The following is an 8,394-nucleotide window of genomic DNA, read 5'->3' on the forward strand; positions in this document are numbered from 1 at the left end:
CAGTCAAGTATGGGCCCCAAATCCTCCGGCTCATAGAAGCCGTACAACTTCCCTCGGAAGTGGCGGTGGTACACTGTAAAGCCCATCAAAGGGAGGATCAAGATGTGGCCAGAGGTAACGCCCGGGCAGATAGAGAGGCTAAGCATGCTGCCACCCTGCCATCCCCTCAGGCTGAGAACGCCCATATGCATGCCCTTATCCCATCAGGAGGGGAGCTTCCAACCCCTCAGTACTCTGGGGAGGAGAGACAGCTAACTGACAAACTCGGTCTCCGGGAAAAGGAGGGATGGCTCCATTCCCCAGAAGGGAAGGTCCTCTTACCAAAGGGCCTGATCCGGCCGGTGCTGCAGAAACTACATCAAACCACTCATGCTGGCAGGGAAGCACTTATCCAGCTAATGGGAAAATACTTTATCACTTCCGGACTCCAACCCCTGGCTGCCCAGGTACAAGCGGACTGCTTAGTCTGCCAAAAGAATAATCCCCGACCGGGACATCCTGTGCCACCAGCTGCCCTGGAACCCACTCCGGGCCCCGGACAAGTGTGGCAAATAGACTTTACTGAGTTTCCCCGGACCCCAGGGTTCAAATATCTCCTTGTCATAGTGGATCGGTTCAGCGGATGGCCAGAAGCCTTCCCATGCCGTAATTGCACTGCCAGAACAGTGGCCCTCAAGTTTGTTAAGGAGATCATTCCTCGCTTTGGACTCCCCCAGTGGATGGAATCTGACAACGGGACACGTTTCACGTCAAAAATCATTCAAAGCATCTCACATGCTTTACAGATCCCCTGGAAACTCCATACGCCCTGGAGACCGCAAGCCAGTGGGGTAGTGGAGCGTATCAATCAGACCCTTAAACGGCATCTCTCAAAAGTGTGCCAAGAAGCCTCACTGCGATGGCCTGATGCTTTGCCCCTCGTCCTGCTCCGTGTCCGCGCTCTCCCAAAGGGTAGATTAGGGCTTAGTCCCTTTGAAATTATGTTTGGAAGGGCATGGCCTATGAATGGCACCCCGGTTCTGTCAGGGGAATGGGAGCTGGGTAATGTTTTTTTGTCTCAGTATATGTGTTCCCTGTCTGCTGTTCTCTTGTCTCTTCACAGGTATACCAAGGATTCCCAGCCTCTCCCCTTGGACTCTCCCGTCCACTCCTTACAGCCGGTGACTCCGTTCTTGTTCGTACCTGGAAAGACGAGCCTCTCCAGGAAAAGTGGAAAGGACTCTATACCGTCCTGCTGGTCTCCCATACAGCGGCAAAGACCGAGGGACACAAGAACTGGATCCATCACTCCGTGCTTGTTCGTACCTGGAAAGACGAGCCTCTCCAGGAAAAGTGGAAAGGACTCTATACCGTCCTGCTGGTCTCCCATACAGCGGCAAAGACCGAGGGACACAAGAACTGGATCCATTACTCTCGTCTGAAGGCAGTACCCGCCCCCTCGTCAGCGGAACAGTGGACTGTCCAACCTGCTGACTCTTCATCTAGTGACGATCTCGGGCTAAAGCTAGTGTTTAAGAGACACAAATAGCGGACACCTTAATGCTAAATGGGCCCACCCAGGTACTGGAGACCCTGGGTTGGGAAGACTCGGGTGATAATTAATTGGGTAACATTGTTATTCTCTCTATTGGTATTTCCAAACTGTGCATATCGGGAGCATAACTCCTTTGTTTTGCTTGCGCACCATGTTGCTACTTTAACAAACCAGACTGATTGCTGGGTATGTGCTCCGACTCCACTGTCCCCCAAAACGGGAATGCCCCTTGACATGCTGCCCCTGACCCTAGCAGAATAAGCCACCCCCAAAGAGCAGGAAAGAATGGACTTGCCGATCTGGAACAAGACCCCTTTACAGCCACCTCTCAGGACCAGGAGTATTCGGTTGCAGTACTCACTGAGGGAGTGTTATGTTTTACCCAAAGCCAATCTGATCACTATGGGCGTCCTGTGGGGAAAAGCTCGTGTGTTATTAACACAGTGGGCTGATGGGTATTGGATAAAGACCAACAGGGGAGGCCAGCAGTGTGGGTGTAATGGTTCCTCTCCTTTTGGGGAAACTCTTACAAATAATCTTACCACAAAAAAAGGGTTTGGAAATATAACTTGCCGTCCAGTTAATATCTCCAACGTAGCAAGCCAATGGTGGGTTTGTAGTGGTCCCTATGGCGAGTGTAATTTGAACGGCACAGTTAGAAATGCCCCCACTTGTACCCAATCAGGAGGATGGGATGCCCCCCTAGGGGCATATGAACTGGAAAAGCAGCCTTAAATAGCCCAGGAATCCCCTTAAGAAACAGTCCTTATTGGGCCCTACAGGGTCACTATTTTGTATGTGGCCGAAAGGCTTACAAGGTGCTGCCAGCCAACTGGACAGGTAGCTGTTATATAGCTCGTGGAGTTCCTCATCTTTCCATAACTGCCTCGCTGCCCAAAGGAAAGATTAGAAATGCCCGAGACACCTCTGTTGAGTCACGAGAAAAGACCCTGCGGCGACTGACTACGGCATTGGAGGGCAAGATGAAGAATCCCCTCACAACCGAGAAGCTTGTAGGGTGCTCTGTACTGGGAACAGCACCACTGTTTACCGGGCCAGCCATGGCAGGCATAGGCCGCTATACTGTAAGCCTGCAAATGGTACTTGAGAAGGTGGCCTTCGAGTTAGAAGGCTCGGTTAGTGATTTAGGGTCAGCAGTAAAAACATTAAATAAAGAGGTTCAGCAGCTCAGGACGTTTTCCCTCCCAAACAGGCTCGCTTTGGACTATCTCTTGGCATCCCAAGGAGGAGTTTGTGCCCTCGTCGGGCCCCGCTGTTGTGTATATGTCAATGATAGCAGTTATGAGATCTATGAAAAGGTGGTACAGGCTGAGGCCCATGCCCGAGCCGGAGCACAGGTTGCCTACACTGCCCCAGAGAGCGATTGGTTGCAAACCTTGTTTTCAGGCTGGGGTTTGTCGTCTTGGCTTGGTGGTTTATTTAGCCTGTTATTGAAACTTTTCTTTCCTGTATTGCTTGTATTACTGGTATTATGCTGTGCAGTCTCATGTGTTAGGGCCCTTTTGCAAAAGTTAATAAGTCATTCTCTTCAGGGCTATCACAGAGTGCTTATGCAAAGTCCTATTGTAAAGAAATAAGTAGCCCAAGTGAGAAAACTCAGAGCCAAGGCTGTTGAGTGTTCTCAAAGGGGGGAGTTGTTGGGTACACTGGGGCATGGCCACTAGGTAACTCGAGGGGATGGAAGACCACGAGAGTCAATGAAGCCCCCTCGCACTAGGCCCAGGTGTCCTTGGGACCTTTTTGCAGCTGCAAATAAACTTCTGTTCTCCACCCCGTTGTGATTATTGAGTGACGCACACCGGGTAGCGAACCAACCCCAGCTGTTGTTTTGCCTCTCGGCACTGGGTGCCGGCAACACTGTCCAACATTAAAGAGGTGAAACAAGGCTGGCAGTTTGGGCTGCTGGACAGAACAAGCCTTCAGGCTGAAAAGCCAACAACCTTTCTCTCCATTTCAGCAAAAAACAACATTCAACAAACCCCCACAAAAACAGGCACCTGAAAAGTCCTGCCCCCGACTTCACCTTTCCAAGGTCTTCTCCGCACTCTCTCCCGCCCCGAGTGAGAATCCGACCCCTTGACCAACGCACCACAGTGAGACCCGAATGCAGCTCTCCCTCTGCAGGCAGGATGGTGGAGAAAAACACAGGTGAAAAAACCCTCCCGGCTCAGCTGCGCAGGGAGCCTTGGCAAGGACGTGGTGGAAAGGTGACGCCGGGATCTCTCGCACGGGAAAGGAGACTCGGGCCCGAGTCCAACCAACCCTTTGGGAACTCGAAGGAAGCCGCATCCCACAGGCGTTTCCACAGACCAGCCACCAGCCACACACCCAGGCCGGAGGGGCCGGGACACGGGAAGGGGCAGCAGCCAACGCCCCCGGGGGGAGGGCTGGGGCGGGAGCTGCAGCCAGGCCCCTGGACCCGCAGGGAGACGCAGACCCTGACAGCAACCAGCCACGTTTGCCCACGTGTGTGTGTGAGACACGTCTGTGTGTGTGCGATGTCTTGTGTGTGTGCTGTGTGTCGGCCAGAGTGTTGTGTTCAGTGTGTGTGTGCTGTGTTGTGTTTCGTGTTGTGTGTGTGTGGTGTGTGTAGTGTTGTGTGACATGTTGTGTGTTGTGTTGTGTGTGTTGAGTTGTGTGCCGTTTTGTGTGTCATGTTGAGTGTGTGTTGAGTTGTGTGCCGTTTTGTGTGTCATGTTGAGTGTGTGTTGTGTGGTTGTGGTGTCATGAGACGTGTTGTGTGATGTGGTGTGTGTCGCACGCACAGACACAACACATTGTACGCCGCACGCACAACATGTCACGTGTAGCACGTCACACACACACGTTGCACGTCACACGCACAGCATGCTGCATGTAGCACGCACACACACAAAACATTGCACGTTGCACGCACACACACACAACGCGTCGCCTGTTGCATGATGCACATCGCACACAGCACGGTCACACACAACACCTTGCGCGTCGCACGCACAGCACCTCGCACCTCACACTCACAAACGCGTCTCACACACGCACAACACGACACACACCACATCACCCAGACAGAAAAAACTACACACATGTCACACATACAGAAAGACACGCAACACGACACACAGCACGTCACACACACAGAACACGTCACACAACGCGTCTCACACACACAACACGTCACACACACAGCAACACACGCAAGATGACACACGCTTCACACAAAACACGTAACATGACACCACACACACAACACCATACACACACTGAACATGACACAAAATGGCCCACAATACAACACAAACACACATCACACACAACACATCACACACACACCACACCACAAAGACACACACACAGTACGTCACACACACAACACTACACAACACACGTCTCACACACCCACACCCACACACCACGTCACATGTCACCACGAACACACAACCACACACAATCCATACAACACTCTAGACCACACATGACACACACATGACACACACCCCGTCACACACACACATATAACACAACATGACACACACACAATATGACACACAAAGAAACAAATCGTGTGTCCCACACAACACGTCGCACGTTGCACGGATACACAGAACACATCGCATGCACACATGTATGCAAGTCGCACGACACACACACAGAAACACGTCACACACAAACACACACGTGACACACAACATGACACACAACACATCACAAACACAAACACTTCTCTCACACACACACAAGATGACACAGAACCCGTCTCACACAGACACACACAACACAACATGTAACACACAACATGACACACAACACGTCACACATACAACACATCGCACGTCGCACATCGTAGGGACACACACAACACATCACACGCCACATGTTGCACGTCACACCTGCACACACAACACATCGCACATCGCACGTCACACACACAACACGTTGAATGTCGGACACACAACGCGTCACACGTCGCATGCACAGTCAGCACGGCACACGTCGCACGCACACTCAGCACGGCACACGTCGCACATTGCACGCCATACTTCAAACACACAACACGTCGCGTGTCGCACGTTACACACAAAAATGTTGCATGTCGCACACAGATGTTGCACGTCGCACATCGCACACACAACACGTCGCACTTCGCACAAACACACAATGCGTCACAAACACAACACATCACACACACAAAAACAGGTCTCTCACACGCACAACATGAAACACAACACATCACACACACAACACAACACACAACACGTCACACAGACACAAACACACACAACATGACATACAACATGTCAGACACACACCCCCACACGCCACATGACACCACAAACACACCACACACACACACCACGTCACACACATACAAACACACAACACGACACACAACACATCACACAGATAGGCACAAACACATACAACATGATACACAACACGACACACCCAAGACTACACAAAACACATCACACACACACACACACTCAACACGGCAAACAAGAAGACGCACATGTGAAGTGTGGGGTGCGATGTCTTCTGTTTGCGTGTGCGACATGCAACATGCAACGTGCAACGTGAGGTGTGTTGTGTGTGCGTGACGTGCAATGTTTTGTGTGTGTGATGTGCGATGCAGGACGTGTTGTGTGTGTGACGTGCGATGTGCTCCGGGTGGGGTCTGTGTGTGTTTCTGCACAAGCTGATTGCGATGTCCCGGAGGCCAACAGCAAAGAGGGTTCGGCGTCCGCTTTCTTGCCCTGCCGTCAGTCTGCCACCGGGCTGGGGGGACAGCGGCTGGGGACCCCAGGAGCTGCTGAGAGACGCGGAGGATCCCTGGGAAGGGAGAAGACGACGGGAGAATCAGACTCTTCCAGCAACGAGCCACATTTGCCCAGTGCTGACGCTGTCAGGCCTCCGCATTTTGGGCCAGAAACCAACAGCCAAATCGAGCTGGAAAATTGAAGCACTTGCAAATGGCCCTTCTAGCGTCTCACCAGACCATCGGCGACCGTCTGGGGGTGAGCTGTGGGCTCCCGAGAGGTAGAATCCAGGGCCTGCCTCTTCGCTTCCCACGGCCAGGTATTTTCAGCCCCCAACAATAAGGGGAAGAACAGGGAGATGAAAAGCCAAAGAAAGTTTCAAGAGTTCTCCTTCCTGGCTGAGCTGGGGGCGCTGTCCAGGTCACGGATGGTCATTCTGGGGAGGGATGTGGGTCTGGTCCACTTTGCAGGCGGTTGATCTGGGGAAGGATGTGGGTCTCAGATATCTGGAGGATTGGCCCAGAGCCCAGTCTTGTGGGGGCACAGCTGGTGGTCCTCATCCGCGTCTGTCTGCCTCTCTTCTGCCAGAGAAGGCAAGCCAGGCAAGTACGAATAATGATGCTGTAAATAAAATGGAATCCAGTTGTGGATGTTTTTTCTTTGAAAAAATATTTTCACACTTTTCAATCGGCCCCTGGTAGTTCCTAGGAGAAATGTGAAGGATGAGATCTTGGAACAGTTCCCTCTTCGTGGGAGCAACAGCTGGCTGGGGTTTTGGCTGCTCAGGCTTTTGTTCCCTGGTTTTACCCACTGTGGTTTCTTTTGCATGGATTTCATGTACCTGTGTGTAAGTTTTTGCCCAAAGGCACACAGCTGTACAGGTTTTATCTACAACCTTTACAAGTTGAAGCTGCAGATGGAGGGAGCTCCCAGCAATGGCAGCCTTAAGGGGGTGGGCGGCTAGAAGCTGGGGGACTGGATTGGGACCCCCCAACACTTACTGCTCTCTCTGCCCTGCAGTTTTAGTCCCCCCAGATTAGCCTGATTATCACAACAAAATTTTGTTTCTCCTGCTGCTAACAGCCCACCTTCATCGATTGGTCTCGTTAAGGGTTGTTATGGCAACCCCCATTTTCTCGTCTTCTCTGTATCACTATATCTATATCTTCCTGATATATTTTCCCCTGCATGCATCTGATGAAGTGGGCTTTAGCCCATGAAAGCTTATGCTGAGATAAATATGTTCGTCTCTAAGGTGCCACAAGTCCTCCTCATTCGCTTTTCCTGACTGATTGTGCTGGGGGCTCTGCCTGGCTCCAGCGCTCCGGTCCCTCAGCGACCAAGGCCACCTGGGAACCCTGATCGATTCCAGCTTCAAGGAGTGCTGAGATCCATCTGTCTCTTTCTGTGCCTCTGTCTCTCTCTAGGAATAGCTTCCTGACCCTGCCTCCTGTGATCAGTTATAGTTTGCTAGCCCCCCCACCCCACCTCCATGGGTGTTTTTGGCTTCTCCATTCACTCTGCAGCAACGCTCCTTGTCCCGAAGCTAAAGATCCCTGCAGCCCCAAAAATCCCTGGGGGTTTGCTCAGCAAGTGGGTTACTAGCAGAATGGTTGTGGGGTAAAGGCGGGGATAGGGAGGTGCTGAACCTGGGGGCAGAGGAGGGTGGCAGATTAAGGTGTTGCTCAGCCCAGCCCGCTGAGTCCAAGGACATAGGAGGGGACCAGCATTAAATTGCTGTTCGATCCAGCCCACTGAGTCCCGGGACACATCAGGGGTCAGCTTGCGAGTGCTGATGACCCAGTCCTCTCTGACATGCTATGTTCATGTGTGTGTGCCTGTGTGTCTGTTCATGTTCATCACATTTGGGGGCTGGAAGACCCCAGCCCTGGGGAACCGAGGTCCTGCAGGGTAGCTCCATTGGGAGGGAACTTGCAGAAGGAAGGAGTAGCGATCCAAAGGAAAACACAAGTGACACAAGCAGCACATTGACAGAATTGCAGAATCTCCCCCCACCAGAAGAGTAACCCTAACAAATGGGCGTACCCCAAGGTGAAGGGCAATTCTGGTAACAGCTCATTTGGGGCTTCTTTGGAAGGGGGA

The sequence above is a fragment of the Caretta caretta genome, chromosome 4 (genome assembly GCF_965140235.1).
Source record: "Caretta caretta isolate rCarCar2 chromosome 4, rCarCar1.hap1, whole genome shotgun sequence".
In the NCBI taxonomy this organism is placed as follows: Eukaryota; Metazoa; Chordata; order Testudines; family Cheloniidae; genus Caretta; species Caretta caretta.